Source organism: Oncorhynchus gorbuscha, linkage group LG08, assembly GCF_021184085.1.
Source record: "Oncorhynchus gorbuscha isolate QuinsamMale2020 ecotype Even-year linkage group LG08, OgorEven_v1.0, whole genome shotgun sequence".
Classification (NCBI taxonomy): domain Eukaryota; kingdom Metazoa; phylum Chordata; class Actinopteri; order Salmoniformes; family Salmonidae; genus Oncorhynchus; species Oncorhynchus gorbuscha.
The window spans coordinates 16,175,337-16,194,795 of record NC_060180.1 but is presented as its reverse complement, the minus strand read 5'-3'; the positions used below and the strand labels follow the sequence as shown (position 1 = coordinate 16,194,795).

General features: G+C 45.0%; 1 pseudogene; it reads left to right on the top strand.

Moving 5' to 3' along the window:
- Positions 1–19,022, top strand: part of LOC124041257 — a 279,206-nt pseudogene extending 260,184 nt beyond the window's left edge.
- Positions 19,023–19,459: the final 437 nt, after the last annotated feature.

Sequence of the window (19,459 nt, the reverse complement as noted above, 5' to 3'; positions counted from 1 at the left end):
GCTTCGGAGAGCCGTTGTTCAATCCCCTCTTAGATACAATGGCTGTTGAGGAAGAGTCTAGCCGAGGTTTAAGTAGCAGGGAGGGAAAAAAATAAGCTCTTTGTTCATGCAGCTCACACCTGGCAGCGTAGAGTTAATTGCATGTTATATTTATGTGCTTCTGCTGTCAGCTCACATAGAGAAAGGGAAAGCGAAAGAGATGGAGAGAGAAGGGGGAGAAGGGGGGGAGAGGTTATGATGTCACCTCTCTCGCCTAAATGAAGGAAATAAGGACTCTTGAGGGTTGAAAGAAGCCTATAGATAACTCACATGAAAGACCAATCACTCGAGTACTCTTCATTTGTATAAAGAGTCCATATAGTGTATGATAATGCAGCGTGTGGCAGAGAGGGATTGCGTTGGGACTGCACAAATCTCCTATTGACATCAATGCCTATGTACGCATAAGGCCAAGTAACAGTCGCAGTTGAAATGGTGTCACATCCAAACTTAAAGTACACTACAAAAGTATGTGAACACCTGCTCGTCAAACATCTCATTCCAAAATCATGGGCATTTATATGGAGGTTGGTGATGAACAGTTCTGACCTTGCTTCCAGAGGCAGTTTGGAACTCGGTAGTGAGTGTTGCAACCGAGGACAGGTGATGTCTGACCCATTCTGTGAGCTTGTGTGTCCCACCACTTCGCGGCTGAGCTGTTGTTGCTCCTAGACGTTTCCGCTTCACAATAACAGAGCTTACAGTTGATCGGGGCAGGTCTAGCAGGATAGAAATGTCACGAACTGACTTGTTGGAAAGGTGACATCCTATGACGGTGCCACATTGAAAGTCACTGAGCTCTTCAGTATGGGCCATTCTACTGGCAATGTTTGTCTATGGAGATGTATGCTAATTTTATACACCTGTCAGCAACGGGTGTGGCTGAACTAGCTGAATCCACTAATTTGAAGGGGTGTCCACGTACTTGTGTGACTGACTGGTCTGTCTGGCAGGTTTCTGGACGGGAAGCTGCTGGATATCAACAAGGAGTTCCAGCCGTTCCTGGGTCAAGGAGGACGCATTCTGGAAATCCGTACGCCCGACATCGTGGCCAGCGTGAAGAAGGCTGCCCAGGCTGTGGGCTACACAGAGGGGGCGTTGCTCGCCCTCGCCATCATCATCATCCTCTGCTGCATCCCCGCCATCCTCATCATCATGGTCACCTACAAACAGTGAGTGCACAACCGCTTGTCGTAGCTACAGGCAACATGTGTGTGTATGGCCATGGTGACCTTTCAAAGCTAGCACTGTAGTTTGTTGAGGCTGAGGAAATGTGCATGGTGCCAAGTATTTAGTCAAGCACCACTCTCCCAGTCTCTCTCTCTCCACCGAATTAAGAATGCTGACAGCGTGCACCGCCGGTCTAATGTCCCTGTGAAAGCCGATTAATTAACAGTCATTTGCAACAAATATCCAAAACCAATTGTGACCGTCACAGTGTGTCTTCACGGATCCACTACCCCATTACTCACACTCTCTCACACCCATACATATACACACACACACACACAACAAATTCCATAATGCTAAAGCATATGGCACAGATTTAGTATACCATTTAGTACATCAAATCAAATGTATTTATATAGCCCTTCGTACATCAGCTGATATCTCAAAGTGCTGTACAGAAACCCAGCCTAAAACCCCAAACATTAAGGAATGCAGGTGTAGAAGCACGGTGGCTAGGAAAAACTCCCTAGAAAGGACAAAACCCAGGAAGAAACCTTGAGAGGAATCAGGTTATGAGGGGTGGCCAGTCCTCTTCTGGCTGTGCCGGGTGGAGATTATAACAGAACATGGCCAAGATGTTCAACTGTTCATAAATGACCAGCATGGTCAAATAATAATAATCACAGTAGTTGTCAAGGGTGCAGAAAGTCAGCACCTCAGCAGTAAATGTCAGTTGGCTTTTCATAGCCAATCATTAAAGGTATCTCTACCACTGCTGCTGTCTCTAGAGAGTTGAAAACAGCAGGTCTGGGACAGTTAGCACGTCCGGTAAATAGGTCAGGATTCCATAGCCGCGGGCAGAACAGTTGAAACTGGAGCAGCAGCATGGCCAGGTGGACTGGGGACAGCAAGTAGTCATCAGGCCAGGTAGTCCTGAGGCATGGTCCTAGGGCTCATGTACTCTGATAGAGAGAGAGAAAGAAAGAGAGAAAGAGAAAATTAGAGAGAGCATACTTAAATTCATACAGGACACCGGATAAGACAGGAGAAGTACTCCAGATATAACAAACTGACCCTAGCCCCCCGACACATAAACTACTGCAGAATAACTATTGGAGGCTGAGACAGGAGGGATCAGGAGAAACTGTGGCCCCATCCGATGATACCCCTGGATAGGGCCAAATAGGAAGGATATAACCCCACCCACTTTGCCAAAGCACAGCCCCCACACTACTAGATGGATATCTTCAACCCCAACTTACCATCCTGAGACAAGGCCGAGTGTAGCCCACAAAGATCTCCGCCACGGCACAACCCAAGGGGGAACGCCAACCCAGACAGGAAGATCACATCAGTGACTCAACCCACTGAAGTGATGCACCCCTCGTAGGTACGGCATGAAAGAGCACCAGTAAGCCAGTGACTCAGCCCCTGTAATAGGGTTAGAGGCAGAGAATCCCAGTGGAAAGAGGGGAACCGGCCAGGCAGAGACAGCAGGGGCGGTTCATTGCTCCAGAGCCTTTCCGTTCACCTTCACACTCCTGGGCCAGACTACACTCAATCATATGACCCACTGAAGAGATGAGTCTTCAGTAAAGACTTAAAGGTTGATACTGACTCTGCGTCTCTCACATGGGTAGGCAGACCATTCCATAAAAATGGAGCTCTATAGGAGAAAGCCCTGCCTCCAGCTGTTTGCTTAGACATTCTAGGGACAATTAGGAGGCCTGCGTCTTGTGACCATAGCGTATGTGTAGGTAGGAGCAAGCCCATGTAATGCTTTGTAGGTTAGCAGTAAAACCTTGAAGTCAGTGTAGGGAGGCTAGCACTGGAGTAATATGATACATTTTTGGGGGTTCTCGTCAGGATTTTAGCAGCCGTATTTAGCACTGATTGAAGTTTATTTAGTGCTTTATCCAGGTAGCTGGAAAGTAGAGCATTGCAGTGTTCTAACCTAGAAGTAACAAAAGCATGGATACATTTTTCTGCATCGTTTTTGGACAGAAAGTTTCTGATTTTTTTGCAATGTTACGTAGATGGAAAAAGCTGTCCTTGAAACAGTCTTGATATGTTCGTCAAAAGAGAGACCAGGGTCCAGAGTAACGCCAAGGTCCTTCACTGTTTCATTGGAGACGACCGTACAACCATTTAGTATTCCATTTGTTCTTGATTGTCAGGGTTGTTTTATTTGATGTCGATTGGGCAAGGTGGTGAAGCCATGACAACTGTGAATGCGTCAGGCAGGTGCTCCTCAACGTCGTTCTTTGTGCCGCGTGAATCCACTACATCAACACTACATCAACACTGCATCAACACTGCATCAACACTACATCAACACTACATCAACACTACATCAACACTACATCAACACCACATCAACACTGATGTCTGGGGAATGTTTACACCCAACAGACGGGTTAGAGTGGTTCACCCGAGCTGAAGAACCACACACACACACAGACACATTGTAGAGTTTGTAGTGTTACGATGCGTCAATTCAGAGAATTCAACTTCATGACTTATTGATCTCCGGGAGAAGATTCTGATGCAACGCATTCTCTCATTGCTCTCTTCTGGGGTAATTGTATTTTGTTGTGAATAAGTAATGCTGAGAACAAAGGAAATGGAAGGAAAAGAAAGAAAGAAAAAGGCTTCTTGAGTTTGATATACTTGTATGAACTGGATGTTGCAAACATAGCTGGAGAGCCTGATGTCTTTCATAACACTGTGTGATAAGAAATTAAGCATAATGTGTTACTATATCCTCTTATTATACTCCGTGCTGAAATAGGCTGAGATTTATGATAGGCCATGTTATCCAAAGCCTGGCTGTTATCGGAATAAGTCAACAGGAATGCCATGAATAATACAAATGTGTTTTACCTCGAGTGGTGTGTTTTTCAAAAGGAACCTTAACAAGCACCATTCATTAAAATGGAATGGAGTTGGAGGAACGCAGAGGCGTCTCATAATTTCCAATTTAATGAATGTTTCTCATTGTGTAGTATTAACAAAATTGGACCGAGCTAATTGTATGACCAAGGTTCTCTTGTGTTTTCTTTTTCCCTCTGTCTTCCGCACTGCCTGGAAAACCATCCACCAGATTCAAAGAGTAAGTAATTGCCCATGTGATATGAGTGATCTCTCTTGTATTCACTTGAGCATGAATACAACATGGTTCTGTCACATGTCCTCGTTACTGAATAGTATTTTAAAGATGAACCAGGGAGTCAGAATGACTATTCAAATTAGGATAAAAGTACAAACATTGTAGTTCAAGTCATCTCCTTCATATAGACAATGACTTGCCTTTTTTTTAATCTAGTTTTATATAAGAGATTGTCTCTGTTATTTTTATCTCAGTCAGTTGGGATGAGACACATACTGTACTGATGTTCAGTCACTTCATTCACCACAGACATGTAGCCTTCATGGGGAACAAGTGATGAAATGTTATGGAAACAAAGTGCAATGGATTGACTCAAACTGATGAAACTTTATTTGAACTTCAGGAGACAGGCGGAATGTGCCAAGACTGCGAGGATTCAGCAGGCTCTGCCAGCGAGCAAGGCTGCTGCTCCACGTGCCCCAACAGCCAATATCTACGGGGAACTAGGGGACAGCAGCACGTAAGTCAAATCAAAGCAAACGTATTTATAAGGCCCTTTCACAAAGTGCTTATATAGAAACTCAGCCCACCTTTGACCTCTTCCTCCTTACCTCCTTACTCCCTGTTTCAGGTACCATATACTGATGAGTAATGCCTATTTGTGCAGGTGATAAAGTTTGTGGGTGTTAGGACATTGTCTATTTTTCAAAAAGGAAACACATTTCTTTTTTCCCCCTTTTTGGTACTTTTTACCCCTTTTTCACCCCAATTTTGTGATATCCAATTGGTAGTTACAGTCTTGTCCCATTGCTGCAACTCCTGTACGGATTACTGAGAGGCGAAGGTCGAGATCCATGCGTCCTCCGAAACACGACCCCGCCAAGCCGCACTGCTTCTTGACACACTGCTCGGTTAACCCCGAAGTCAGCCACACCAATGTATCGGAGGAAAAACTGTACAGCTGGCAACCGAAGGCAGCATGCAAGCGCCCGGCCGCCACAAGGAGTCGCTAGAGCACGATGGGACAAGGACTTCCCAGCCTGCCAAATCCTCCCCTAAAATCAAATCAAATCAAATTGTTTTGGTCACACACATACTTAGCAGATGTTATTGCAGGTGTAGTGAAATGCCTATGTTCCTAGCTCCAACAGTGCAGTAATATCTAACAACTCACAACAATACAAAATCTAAAAGAAAAATAATGGAATTAAGATATGTATAAATATTAGGACGACGCTGGGCCAATTGTGTGTGTCCCTCATGGGTCTCCCGTTCGCAGCCGGCTGCGACACAGCATGGGATTGAACCCGGATATGTAGTGACGCCTCTAGCGCCTTAGACCGCTGCGCCACTCTGGAGGCAGCAAACACATTTCTTGGAGAGAAAAAAAGGCCTTAGTCCACCAACGATAGACATTGGTCTTCAGAGTCTTTCATGTTGAGCTTCAGACATTTGGATGACTACATCATTGTTCCCATTCAGTCATAATTCAGTGTGCTTTTGTCCTCCTACAAACACCTGCACAGACCTAAGTTTGTTCGACATCCCGTCTCAGATTGTCAATGTGTGAATTAATTAAATGCCAGATCCATTTCAACATGGCCTTCTGTTCTCTCAAGGTGAAGCTGTTTGATTTGACTCGTAAAAGAGAGGCCGAGGTTTGCTAGAAATAGAATAATGCGTGTCTCAGTTTGTCCCATCCATTTGTTAGTAATTGATTTTGCGGTAAGTTACTTTTTGATTTTCCCTTGTTATTGTCACTGTTGAATACCTCAGCAGTTTTGCGAGTCAGTTTTCCCATTAACACAATCGGATTCCACCTTTCACACTAAATACTATCCTGAATGCGCAATGAAATGTTAATAGTTTTAGAAGAAGCCTTGAATGAATGCAGAACTCGTTATATGCCTATTCATTCACCACCTTCATCAAGCAACCAGTTTGACCATGGGCTACCTCAGCCTCTTGACCATTTCCCATAAGGTTACACTTTGTTAAACATCTGTCTGTCTTTGTCTGTCTTTCATTTAACCACCACTCTATTTGCTCTTCAATGGATTCAGACTGCAGTAAGTAGCCCCAGTGCTTATGCCTAGGCTCAAATAGCAAAACAAGAGTGATGTAGATGGCGTCTAGTCTCCTACACCTGTTCTTGAATATTTGTCATAGACATACGCTTAATATTTTATTACAGAAATAACTTAGACGTTACAGTACTGCACATGGTTAGTGCATTTGCATTTTAATATGATGGTATAATTTCAGGGATGCTAGGTAATACTCTTTATGAAGGTAAGGCTTAATTACAGCGTAACACCATTTTTGCTTCCACCATTTTTGCTTCCAGTTTAGGAAAAGTGATCCTCCCATTGTAAATGTAGAGGTATGGTGAATCTTTAGATGCTTATAGCTTATGCCCTACCCATCCCTATCCTGATCTCATTAGAAAAAAGTTATTGTTTATGTTTCACGTCCATTAACTTATTAAGATCATAACCTCTTAGTATTATTGCTATGATTGGACTGATGCAAATGGGTAGGTGTTGAGTACTTCAGATATCACATGTGCCATATATTTGTGGACCGTGATGCTAAAATGGAAGTACCTCTGTGACTGCTTTGATTTCTTCAAATCAAATATGATTCAATTTTTGATCTTGTATTAAATGTACTTGGGATGTTTTTAAGTGGACACTTTATCGCCTGTCCAAATATTGTCAGCAGTTGAACTGCTATTCTTTATTAAAACTTTTGTATTTAGAGACATTTTTCAATTGATAATAATGTAGCCACAATAAGAAAAGAAAAGCATGATCTACCCTGCTGCATAACCTTTGAGTTTGAATCACATTTTTTACATTGTTTCTAACTATAATCATAATACTAAGAGTCAAAATGACTGAAGGATCTATAGCATCTCCCTCATCCCTTCTCCTCTGCTTCCTCATCCTTCATCCTTCCTTCACCTGTGTTTCAAATCTTTCTTTTCTCCACCCTCCATCTACATTCCTAATCGGACAGGGCTAAAAGGTTTGAGATCGATGAAGCCGACCGCCAGAGACGCCTTAGCAGCTTCGCCTGTCGCGCCAACTCCTCCTGTGGCAACGGGTCGCTGCACAGCATCCTGCCCAAGTCAGAGAGCAACGTCACCTTTCTGTCAGACCACCACCCCCTGACCACCACTAACCCTCTCTACGACGAAGAAGAAGACGGGAACTTCAGCAGCCCCTACGGGACAGCGAAAAGGGGCTCTTTCTCCCCCTCCCTCTCTGGAGGGTCCGGGAACGTCTGGACCATGCGGACTCGTCTCCGTGGAGGGTCAGAGGGGTACGAGTCGCTGAAGAGACAGGCTCTGATGGACCCGGCCCAGTGGGAGCTGCAGCTGCTCCAAGCTGGGATGAAGGGTCAAGGAAGCCTGGAGGGTTATGACGTCCAGAGCAGCCGCAGCACAGAGGAGAGCAAGCTGTCTGTCAGGGAGCAGGCCAGGCAGTATGAACAGCAGGCCATGCAGGAGAGGACCCCTAGGGGAGGGCGTGACTCCAGGGGCTCCCTGACCTCTCCTCCTTTACTGCGGAGCCAAGACAACATTGACATGCTGGAGTTAAGCGCAGAGACCCTGTTCTCCATTATGGACAGCCCCTACAGCCCCCTGTCCATAGGGAAGGATGTTCCTCCCCGCATCATCATCACCCAGGGTGAAGGCTCTCCGCCCCTGGCCCAGAGGCCCACCCTGCCTGTCCTCAGGACCAGCATCTCCAGCTACATCACTGCGGAGCCCTGCGAGATCACTGTGGAGATCATTCCTGACCCGCCTGAGAATCCGCCACCTCCCCCTCCTTCTCCTCATTCTCCTCCACCTCCTTCTCCTCATTCTCCTCCACCTCCTCCTCCTTCTCAAACACCTCATTCTGGTCCTCCTCCTCCTCCTGCCTCATCTCCTCCTCCTCCTCCCTCCTCATCTCCTCCTCCTGCATCCTTCAATCCTCACTTCATTGAGCCTGATCATTCTCCCCCACCCTCCTTCCCTCCATCTCCCCCTCCTGCTCGGAATCATGCTCCTCCGCCACCACCCCCACCCCCACCCCTCCCGCCCCCTTTCTCCCCCACTTTCGAACGACCCCGCCACACCGTTCAGTTTGTCCCAACCTCCCTGCCGCCATTGTCCTCGCTCCGCCCTATTTCCTCCCGGGCCCATCCCCCTCCTCCTCACCCCCAACCCGAGGACGGTGTGAAGAGGAAGGAGCTAAAGGGGATTCTGAAAAACCTGCAGAACCTCGCTGACATTGAGAAGTCTGTTGCCAACCTCTACAGTCAAGTAGACAAGAATCGCAAGGTGGCGCGATTCGGCAAGAAACCCCAAGCAACCGAGGGACCAGAAGGAATTCGGAGACAAAACCGATCTGGGTCCCGTGAGGAACCAAACCAGCCAAACCTGACCAGCACGGAACATGTGGTCCAACCAAACTCAACCACAAACACTAACTCCTCTGATCTGGAAACAAGCCAACCAGGCACTAACAATGTAACCTCAGAGGTCCAGGAGCCAATCCAATCAAACCAGTCAAATACTGACTCTGTGATTGAGGAACTCAGCAATTACTTTCCATCCCAATCCACCCCCTTCTGACTGGCTGACTACTCTCCTCCTTAGCTCTATTTCCTAAATCATTTTCTTTCTTTCTACATCTTTATGTCTCATGTCATGATCATGCTGTGTTGTATTGGATATTTTCTGTCTGATGTTATTGTAAGTGTTGTCATCAACAACATAGTTTCTTCCCCTAACAAACCTTTATAATGTTATCACAACTAACAGCAAGTGGGCCCTTAGATCCCGTAGCTTTTCAGAACCTCTTAAACTGAGGATTATTTTTTTTAAATATTGTCACGTTCCTTAGTTCATAACCCTTTGGCCTTTTCTATGTCACCAACCATCCTCTGTCTTCACCCCCTGTTCTACCACACAGATTCCATTAAAGTGTTCAAAGCTTGAGAATTATGTTGAACTGAACCTGCATACAACTTGCTCCTTGTATGTTGTACTCCCATCCAATCCCATCCAATTCCGGAAGATGGAGAGTCTATTATTTTCAATGTTTTTATTGACAGACAGATTAGATATAGAGATACGTAAGTGAAGAGGCTAATTAGGTAAAGAGATGGGATATGGAAAACAGCACACAGGAATTTAATCTAGATCTATCCCACCAGGCACAGATGTCAATTCAACGTCTATTCTATTTCATGGAAATGACGTGGAAACAATGTTGATTCAACCAGTGTGTGCCCAGTGGGATGTGAGTTTGTGCATAGAGCCTGGATGACTCATCCACACAAACAAACTTATTCTAAACCCACTCTCACATTGTGAGCCTAATGGACTTGAATTCCCCATGAATGGAGAGCCCTTATTCTTCACAGAAGAAAGTGCATTCGATCAGAATATCCATACAATCTATACAAGACAATACTATGGGTTAATGGTGCGGTCTAATTGACTTATTTCAAAACAATGCCAGAGTATTCTATTTGTTTCCAGATTTGCAGAATAATTGTACATTTCCGGAACAACATTGCATTTGAATTTCCAAAGTGCTCTGCAGGAATAGTGTGTCAGTTCAGATGTTTCTCTAGATGTTTGACGTTGGGAAGTGGTAGTTGAAGCTGTGGGCTCATTAGTAGGCTGATGATGTTGTGGATGGTCTATACAGATCCTCACAGCATGATAAACTAGTAGCTGTTGCTGTCTGAAGGCTCCCTGAAAGCTAATTAGTCAACCAAACAATCCCTCAACCACCGGCGCTGCTGTCCTGACCTGTCACCCTCCCCTCTTAACTCCATCACACACACTCTCTCTTCTTTCTTCTGTCTAACACTCTTTCTTGCCCTCTATCTTTTTATTCTCTCTTTCTCGCTTCATTTCTCTACCTAACCCCTTCTTGTTATTCCTTTCATTTATCCCTTATCATTTTCATGTGACTCTGACAGACTTCCATCGGCATCAATCTTCTCAAGGCTCCTGTAGCTCTTCCTTTCAGTCTTTTCTCCCTCTGCCACTCTCATGTTTGTCTCTCGTCCCTCCTCTCTCGTCTCCTTTCAAGAGCAGTTCAATTTGTTTAATCAGACATTCCCCTGGTGTTCCAGGATAGATCAAATTTGGACTAATTGTGTATTCTGTGTTCACCACATGGGGTAATCTCCTCTATCGAAAAGGCCCACAACTCACGAACTATACTGAACAATAAAATATAAATGCAAGGCACAACAATTTTAAAGATTTTATTGAGTTACGGTTCATTTGAGGAATCAGTCAATTGAAATAAATGAATTAGGTCCTAATCTATTGATTTCACGTGACTGGGAATACAGATATGCATCTGTTGGTCACAGATACCTTAAAAGAAATGGGCCTCACAATGGACCTCAGGATCTCGTCACTGTATTTCTGTGCATTCAAATTTCCATTGATAAAATGCAATTGTGTTTGTTGTCCATAGCTAATGCCTGCCCATACCATAACCCCACCAGTATGTAACAGACAGTTCTGGGATCTTTTATTTCAGCTCATGAAACATAGGACCAACACTTTACATGTTGCATTTATATCTTTGTTCGGTGTATTTTCTGGTTCAGGTGCTCTTTTTCTTCATCCCTAACATCTGTCATTTCTAACAGATGAGATTATTTTCTTTTTTTGTTCCTTTGATGGCAATTATTGTGTCACTTCCTCTTTGGTTTTAAAATTTATTTTCTTAATTTTTCATCCAGTGCCTTGATAAAGTTAATGAGGAGAGTCTGTTCACTACCACCACACAGTAGGCTTTTTAAACGTATCACATCACCTTCATCAAAAGTATTATTAGTTTAGAAAACTCAATCATTTAAACATAATAATTTAAACATGTGTGTGTGGTCTAACTCATCATTATGTCTGGGTATGGTCAAAAATAGTATATCATAGGGGAAATGTCTGCATCCTAAAACGATCCTTTACCTCTCTCATAAACCATTAGCTCCCAGTGAATTAATGGCCTCTAAGATAGGAAGAAACTACCTCCTCTTGGTTACATCTGGATACATGAGTATTTAACTGTCCATTAGTTATATGAAGTGGACATCTCTGGATGTGCATCACCCCTACTCCTCCCTGCCTACAGTATCTGTCCTATGGGCCATTTGTTTTGGTGTTTCCTAAAGACTTCACCAGCCCAATAGACCATTCATCAGCCCTACTCCCACCTAGCCAGTCCCATGCAGGGAGGTGTGGTCGTACAGCAGGGATCAGCAACTTTTCATATGCACACCTCCCCGTATGCATATTTTGGATATGCACTATGTCTGGGACAGTTATGTTTTTTTCTGGGGGAAATCTCTGTGATGCTTTGTTAACTTTTGGCTAGTGTGAGGTGCATTTGAGTAAATCATCAAGAATGCTTTCAAAAAAGGGTGCAATACTGCTTTCCAATACAGACGCTCTAATTCTTGACAATTAGGCCAGGATTCGATCAGATCAGCGTAACCCGCATTAGTCGACAAACACAGATTTATATTGCTTTTGTTCAGGCAGTGTAACTGCTTTTGAGCTGTCTAATTGGTAGGCGGCTGTGCTCGTAGTCTTTATCACGAAACCACATCCATATATCCACCCACATTAGAAGTTCAGAACAAGCAGGTGTATCTAGAAATAGAGTGCCATTTTAGAAATATAATGGCACTCAAATGTAAAATCATTCAAGGAAATAATAGGGATCTATATTAGCCTAATTGAGGTGTAGATAACATCACACATTCCAGCCTTCAAATTTGTAATGCAGCTGCATCGGATTTCTACTAATGTGACTCTCTGCATCCAATGGAAATGTCCGTGATAAGAAACACCAGGAGCCTCTTGTGGATTTGACAGCTCTAATGCAGTTAGCCTAAACCTCCGTCACTGCCTAAACAAAATAAATAAAAAGCTATGAAAAAGCTTTGTCGGCTAATGCAGGTTACCACGCTAATGATTGAATCGTGGTCTAAATGAATCTGTTATGAGTTATATGGTGTGATGTCCACAAAGCTAACCACAGTCAAAGGATGTTTGAACTTTTTACAATAACAAATCCATTTGATTTTTTTTTTTACATACATTTATATTTTACTAACAAATGCGTTCGAGAGACGATAGTGTGCCATAAAATGATTTTCCCAGTTTCTATTGGGAAGCTAATTGCTTCGATATGTCATGTTAAGTGTAGGGTTTGTTGTTATTTCCTATTTCTTTCTCCCCCACCTTTTTATGGATCCAACTTTTCTTTTTATCTGCCAATCATTGTTATAATGGAAGAAAGAACATAACAAATAGATAACAAAAATGTTTCTGCATGATTTTTTAAATGAAAATTGAACCATTGGCTTGACACAGGAAATTGCACAGTAAGTAGCATTGAAATCACTTAACTGGTCAGCAGAAGATATGCTTTTATATCAATGCACTTAGAATGTTGATGTCACATTGTACTCATTATCTGCACGATTTCTTTCCTCCTTATTTCCATGACCTACAGGCGAGGATACGGAAGAAAGGTAGGCATTTTTCTTGTGAGGTATTTTTATGTTATGCATTGTGTGCCAAGTAAATTTGTCCATGCTCACGGGAGCTTTATTCACCATCATTCTTATCTACCACTCACCTGATGGAAGACACTGAATGAGATTTAGACGGGGTCATAGAGAGAGTTGTCTTATTACTTTAACATTAGCATCACAGTTTACATTTGGTTCGAAAACGGCTGTTGCTGTAATTTCAAATCTGTCTGCTGTCAAGTGACAGATGAGCATTTGGGCCATTTTTTTCTCTCTACTGGTGCATGGAAGTACTACTAGGAGCTTAGCCAATGATTAACTGGTACACTGTTTGACAACTTTTGACGTACCCTGAGTCCTACAAATCCTGCCCAGCATCAGAAGTGCATGCTCCCTTCATTTTCAATCTTGTTTGATAGCAGCTGTTAGTGTGCTTTATCTGTCATATCTCTCTTCTGGCTTCTTCTGACTCTCAACTTTTCTATCATCTTTTTTTCAACTATACCTTTTTTTCTATTTACTATCTACTCTGTTCACTTTCTCTCTATTCACTGTCACCTCTTCATCTCCTACTTAAACCTTTGTTCGCTGCCCTCTTCTAACTCCACTCTCCTCTCTCTATGGCCTTAAAAAGCTGTCATTCTTTATCCTGCTGTGTCTGTAGTTAAATATGTGAACTGTGAACTGGACACTCTGTCTCTGTTTCTCCTTATCCATCCCTCTCCAACTAATCTATGGCAGCAACTGCTGAGGCCATCTCTGCTGAGACCTGAGGTAGAAACCTTACTGCTTCTGTCAAAGCTCCAGGATACTTCTGCTATGCGCACACTGTGCTGTTCTGTACTGTACTGTGTTTCTAGCTATGGTTTCTCATTTTTTTCTCTCTATTGATGTATCTCTATGTGCTTCTCCTGAAATTCAGGAGCTCTCCATGGAGTCAGGCATCGACCCAGGCCAAGACTACTACAGGGACGAATACCAAAATTACGACCAGGGGTGAGTGCAATCCCCACTGTCCCTCCCATATCTCATCAGTTTCGCTCTGATCCAGGGAATTGAATTGATCTCCACTGGTTAATTGCTGAAAGTAATGCCATTAAGACTAGTTTACAAATGTTTCATGAACCTACATTTCACAAGCCCCTGACACACACACACACACACACACACACACACACACACACACACACACACACACACACACACACACACACACACACACACACACTGAGAGATCCTACCTCTAACTTCCTTCATATTGGATGCAAAGACACAAATGGTATCCATTAGTTCATCTGACTCTGGGGAAGTAGATAAAGGGCCTCATTGCAAAAATCCAGAACTATCCCTTTAAGTGTAACAGTGCATAAGACCCCTTCCAGTTATGCAGATCATCCCACTCCCACCAAATATGATCAATTGCCCAGCCTTGAGCGGAGCGTGGCACCTGAGAGCTTTGTAATGGTCTCCACCAGTAGAGAAGAGGGGAGCGTACTTTGGCTTGCGTGGTACACTGCAAATCGCCCATATGGTCCAGTGGAAAACCCTGGAATTTACAGCGATACGAACAGATGCTGACCAAATGTTGTGCATTGGACTCTCGTGTCCCGTGAGGGGTTCTTTAAAACACTCAGGGGAGTTAAGCTAGACAGAGGACAAGCTAAACCCCTACTTGAATCAAACCTTAGTCAACCGTGTGAAGTGGATCATCGACCACGTAACATATTTGAATTGCATGATCACGTAGGCCTCATCGACTCTGTGACTTTACCCTCTCATCATCCATGAAAATTCTCATTGATGCTTTGTGTGTTTGTATGATGAAGCCCTTCCGTTGAGTCTTATAGTAATTGTGTTGTGAAGACTCTGTGGGACAGCAGGTCCCCAAAGCTTCTGCTGCTGAGGTTGCTATCACGATAACCCAGACTGCCTTTGATCCATTTCTATTTAAAGAGCAACTTAATAGCTGGGTTAAGCTCTTAATCCAGCAATCACTAGCTCTGGCGGCCTTCAGCTGCGACCCAGCGACCCCACGTGTTCAAAAGGTTTTCCATTTACCTGCTTCCTTCAGTTTTCACACAGATTCACTGGTGTAATGCAGCTTGCTTCTGGCACCCATGCCAAGTGGGTTGCAGATAGTACCACCAATTGGCACGCAATTTCAGCTCTGACATTGATGCTGATTGATGTTGGCCCCACACCGCACCTCATTTAGAGATTCAGTGTGGGGCTAATGCGGTTTCTGATATGGGTCTTTTAATTGTGCATCGCCCAGTTTAGTCTTGTACAGATTCAATTATTGTAATGGTTCTCTTGTGGTGAAGGAGAGTCGGACCAAAATGCAGCGTGTAGATTGCGATCCATGTTTATTCAACTAACGTAACACGAATCTAAATACAAACACTACAAAACAATAAACGTAACGAAAACCGAAACAGCCTAATACTGGTGCACATACACACAGAACAAGGCCATCAAGACACTAAGGACAGGAACAATCACCCACAAAACACTCAAAGAATATGGCTGCCTAAATATGGTTCCCAATCAGAGACAACGATACACACCTGCCTCTGATTGAGAACCACTCCAGACAGCCATAGACTTTGCTAGATAACCCCACTAAGCCACATACCCAACAAAACCCCAAGACAAAACACACCACAATAAACCCATGTCACACCCTGGCCTGACCAAATAAAATGAAGATAAACACAAAATACTTCGACCAGGGCGTGACAATTATGCAAAAGATTAGTGTTGACCCCTTCTCTTATGCATGACCTTGGGAACTGTTGATTTAAGAAAGTGTTATGGACATGTAACACAGTAAATGTGCAAATGTATTATTGTTAGAGCAAGTCCTTGAAATATATCATGCACTAGCTATAAAACACTGGAGGGTTGTGTGTGTTTGTGGCTCATGTCCCTAGGGGTGTAGGCAGAGGTTGTTAGTTACTGTCACCTCTTGAAAAATATTTCACAATACTGGCAAATAAATGATGGTTGAAACAGCCCTTTAAGCTGTTTCCCGTTTGCCTCTAAATGTTTGTTTTCTCTTCCAGGTATGACCTTCCTCAGTATGGCAGTCGCAGGAAGCTGATCTCTCCCATGTATGATGAGTATGGAGAGCTGATTATGGAGGATGACTACTACAGCCCACATGGGTCTGAGGTACTTATTTTACTATATGTAGCAGCACTTTGATATGATCAATAACTACCCACTATATAGCTACAATAATGCAATAACAGAGTTTCAATTTCAACTATATCATGTTGTCTGAACTATGTTGATGCTGAAGATCTTGTTTAATCACAAGTGATGTAACTATGGCAGGGGCGAGGCAGAGGGCGTGGAAGCGGTACTGGTCGAGGAGGCAAGAGGGTGGGATTTAGAGACCTTCCACCAGAGGATCAGATTGAGCAGGCAGAGCCAGTGGAGGGCGAGGAACCCCGTGAACCCTCCTCGGCTGCCAAGAGGCTGAAGTCCGTCATGAAGCTTAGCAAGCTCCTAGCGGCCAGTAAGAGTGGAGATCAGACTGTTCCAGCCGGAGAACCAGGCCCATCCCCCTGGAAGAAAGCCAAGATGTTCAAGATGTTTGGCGCCAAGAAGGACAAGGACTACGCCAAACTGATGTCGGCCCGTCGCATCGACAGCCAGGAGAGTCTGACAGGGGGACCTGCCGGTGATGGTCCGATAGACACCAAGTCCACCGCCAGGAGCCGGCTGGGCAAGGTAATGAAGCGCATCAAATTGAGCAACAGGCTGCAGGCAAGGAGGAAGTCTCAGGGAAGCATTAGTAGAAGCTCTGCCACAGGTAGCGAGAAGGATGAAGACGCCTCGCAAGCTGCCACCAGTGACGAAGAGAAGAAGTCCAAGGTGTCTATCAGCGTGACGGTGGAGAGCGAGCCGGAGGCGAGTGGGAGTGGGAGTGGGAAGGGTTCTGATGAGGATTCAGAGAGAAGCAGTGTGGCGCTTTCCACCGAGGACAAAGATTACCTGAAGGTGGATCTGGACCGAGACGATACCAATGAAAGCACTGTGGACTCAGAAGAGGAACCAGAAGAGCACCCAGAGGATTCTGATGACGAGAGCAAATCCAAGTCAGAGGGTGACGAGACAGAGAAGGAATCTGTCACTGAAATGGAATCGGGGACAGAAAAAGAGTCTGATTCAGAGAAAGAGTCAGGCTCAGAAAAAACATCTGGGACAGAAAAGGAATCAGGATCAGAAAAAGGTTCTGATTCTGAGAAAGGTTCTGATTCTGAGAAAGGTTCTGATTCTGAGAAAGAATCTGATTCTGAGAAAGAATCTGATTCTGAGAAAGAATCTGATAGTGGGAAAGAGTCAGGAACTGAAAAGTCAGGAACTGAATCCAGTACAGAGAAAGGATCTGGGACTGAGAAAGATTCAGAGGAAGTGTCTGAAGAGGATGACGGGACTGGGGAGTCCAAAGAAAGTGGCTCCTCTGCCCGTTCTTCCAAGAAATCATCTGGCACTGCTACTGAAAGGTCCAGTGGAGGGACACAAGCCAGCGTGAGGAGTAGTGCCTCTGGCATCAGTGGAAGTAATAGTAGCATTGGTAGCGTTGGTGGCAGTGGTAGCGTTGGTGGCAGTAGTAGCATTGGTGGGAGTAGTAGTGTTGGTGGCAGTGGTAGCGTTGGCGGCAGTGGTAGCATTGGTGGCAGTGGTAGCATTGGTGGCAGTGGTAGCATTGATGGCAGTAGTAGCGTCAGTGGCAGTGGTAGTGTTGGTGGCAGTGGTAGCGTCGGTGGCAGTGGTAGCATTGGTGGCAGTGGTAGCGGCTCAAGCAGTGCTGCCTCCCAGCCTGGTTCTTCCATAAGATCGTCACAAAGTGCTGGAGGCTCAGTGATGTCCAGGCCAGAAAGTGAGGGTGTCAGTGAAGAAGAGTACGGGTCGGGAAGCTCGGTGTACCACGGGGGCAGCCAGACCCAGCTCTCTGGATCAGAGGTCAGCGAGCCAGAGGACAACCAGATGACGGACCAGAGCTCCCTGGCTGGCAGCGAGAGGAGCTCTACCAGCTCCAGGTCCACTGGAGGCAGCCGCAAGTCCATCCTGACCTGCAGTTCACAGGACACCATCAATGAGGAGAGTGAAGCGGAGGACGAAGGAGAATCTGAGGTGGAAGGCAGTACCGCCAATGAGAGAAAAGATTCTGTGGAAGAGCTGAGTGACGGAGCAGCGTCCAGGAGGTCCAGCTTACTGTCTGCTGGAGAAGGGCCCAGCCGTAGTCCCGATGCTGGAACTCCCTACTGCTCAGACTCCAGCAACAGCCTGACAGAGGCCTCAGAGGAGACCTTCGGAGGACTCTCTCCCATCACAGAGGTGGACGAGGACGCCATTACACCATCTGAGAAATCTGACGCCAGTAGCCAGGGGTCAGCTGGTAGATCCCAGTTGGGAGCTACAGAGGAGACCTCCGATACCGATTCAGAGTCTGATGGGAACGCCACAGCCTTCTGAGGTACGAGTTGGTCAGCTGTGAAGTAAGATTGGCTGGAGTGGCCTCTCGCATGGGAGTGAAGATAATACTGTGTGCTTCCCCCTGAGTGCTTCATTCTCTCTACCGCTCTCTATCTCCTGGAAAATACTTCTTGCATGGAAGTGGAATGGGTTGTTCTATCTTCAGTTTGAATTCTCTTTTCAATGGTGTTGAACCACTCTTTGTGGCATTTTTGTATTTTCTCTCCGTCACACTTTTTGGTTGTGTTAGAAATGTTTCTTCAACCAATTGTACATTGTGTCTCTGTACTTATAGCCATATGATGACCAAAACGTAACACCGCAATGAACATGTTTACAGAGTTGTGTGTTTCCTATCCTGTTACTGTCATAGTTTTAAAATGACTTGTGCATTGATTGGCATAATTTGATCTATAATCTGTTTGGATGCATGATGTTTGCATATTTGGAAATACTATTTTATCTGTGCATTAACCTCCTCTTTCTCTCTCCATCTTTCTTTGCATCTTTTATTCTCAGCCTGGAGTGAGAAGGAAGCGGATCAAGTTGGTTGTGGACAGGGAGTATGAGACCAGCTCCACAGGAGAGGACAGCGCTCCTGAACCCCAGAGGAACCGCCTGTCTAACATCAACAGCCACGCTAACATCAACGGGAACGTCTACTTCGCCCAGAACGGGACCATTGTGCGGACCAGGAGGCCTAGCCACCCCAACAATCTCAAGGTGGGCTCCCCGGGCCGCTTGGGAAAACAGTTTAAAAAGTTGGACATGCTGACTGAGACTCAGGAAGAGAAGCTTCCTCTAAACAGCGTAGGGGAACCAGTAACAGGAAATGGAACAGGTGCACTAACAGGCATTTCTTCAACCGTTGACATTAACCTCAACACCCGGCCGTCCAGCGGGTCCCTGGGGTCCATCATCACGGGCCTTGACAGTATTGGGTCCAAATCCAATATTGCCAAGGCCCTACATGACAGGAACAGCAGGAGTAACTGTTGTGTAGATGAGCAGGAGTCGTGTGTGGACAACATGGCGTCGAAAGAAACGTTGACGTCCCGCAGTGACCACACGCTGTCGGATGAGGAGGAG